Here is a 1,764-nt window from a genome sequence, read left to right as displayed (position 1 = left end):
AAAAAAGCTGAAGCAAAATAGCAAAATGTTAAGATTTAATAAAGTTGGGTGGTGGTTATATGGTGTTTATTATATTACCTCCAACTTTCATATATGTATGTAATATTTCACAGTAAAAACATTTTTGAGTACCTATTTTTAAATGGACAGATTTTTGTAATTTTGAGGCCCAGTGTAAAGACAATTTAGAATTTTGCTCTGTGTTCATTTGGGCATTCAATATCAAAGTTTCTAACTCGGTGGTAAGAAATTAGGAATTAGTCTCATAATTCTGTCGAGATAAATTGCCAAACAAGGAAATGACAAACCACAGACTAACTCCATACTTTAAATATCAGCTGATAATGTCAAGAAAACAATTGTGAATTTATAATTGGAAACATAGTTTTCTCACAGATTTTTATTAAAAGACATCTAGCTAAGTAAAACATCACTTTGAATCTCAGAATCAAATCCTCTTCGTTTTTTTCAAAGGAACTGCCTAGGCAAAAACTATTTGCCTATGGATGTTAAATAAGTACTGTGTTTCTGTTTTGTATTTTAAGTGTCTAAGGGTGTCACAGTTGTTTGTTTGGGTTTTTTTTTCCCAGTTGAACAAAAGGGAAACTGCACTTCACTGAACAAACATTTATTGAGCACAATACCAAGTATTGTGCTAGATTTCCAAATTCCTGATTTGGGGGATTTTGCCCATCTAGTCTTTAATTTGTTTACCAATTACTTTTTACAATTTATCACCAGAAATGATGCTATTATTAAAAGTATTATTTATAAACAGGCCATAAAAAATTCATCTTGTTTTTATTATACAAGGAAGGCACAGGCCTCCTTTCTGAAAACAGTTTGCTATGTTGAGCTTACCAAATGCCCTTCGGTAAAACATTAAACCAAGAAGCTGTATAACTAACTTATTTCTGGTAACTGCTAGAATTCCCAGCCAAGTCATCATATCAAACCATGAGATCTCCATTCTAGATCATTCTACCAATTCACATGTATGACTCAGGAGGAACTGCGATTTGGTGAAACAAGCTCAGACTACTCACTGTCAGCTTAACGAAAATGAAAATTTATACTTTGCGCAATAAACATTTTATCAACTACCTCCCAATCCAAATGATCTTAAAGAAACTTTATTTCCATCTCCTATTACCCCTGTAAGTAGATCTTACCAAGTTTTAAATAATTCAGAGCTGTCTAGGCGTTAACGCATAAACCTGTCACATTGCAGCTCCACCGACATAGTCTTAATGTTAAGCTTAGTGATGTCATTTAATGACTAACGACCTTTTCTAAGTGATAGCTAGCCAGTTGGTACTCATGCGCACATCGTTACACCACCTCTTAACTTAGGGAGGCTGCTATTACGTGACAAACAGCCGCTCACATGTTTGTTTACGCCTCCACCTGCATGACTTAGACGCGGGGCTGCGGGGCTCCGGATCCAAACACGCCTGCCTGACTCACGTTCCCTGGGTTATCTCCCTGCGGACGAGCGGCCATAACCCCAGTGCGCGGAAACCAGTCCGAGCTGGTTAGGCCCACCTTTACTGTCGCGTGCACAACCAACACATTGATGGGACACTAAAAATACTAGCTATTTCTCGTACATGGATTCTCTGTCTCTCCAAGTGGGTTTTCGGCTCCCTAATCCACATTCCCTCTTTCCCCACCAGAGTCTGGACAAACTGCTAGGAGGGAAAGGGATGTGCAGTTTTGGTCGTTGCACAGCCGCCGGGTCACATGGAGGGTGTTGGGGAGGGG

The sequence above is a fragment of the Globicephala melas genome, chromosome 20, assembly GCF_963455315.2.
Source record: "Globicephala melas chromosome 20, mGloMel1.2, whole genome shotgun sequence".
NCBI lineage: Eukaryota > Metazoa > Chordata > Mammalia > Artiodactyla > Delphinidae > Globicephala > Globicephala melas.
This window is presented reverse-complemented; position numbering follows the sequence as displayed.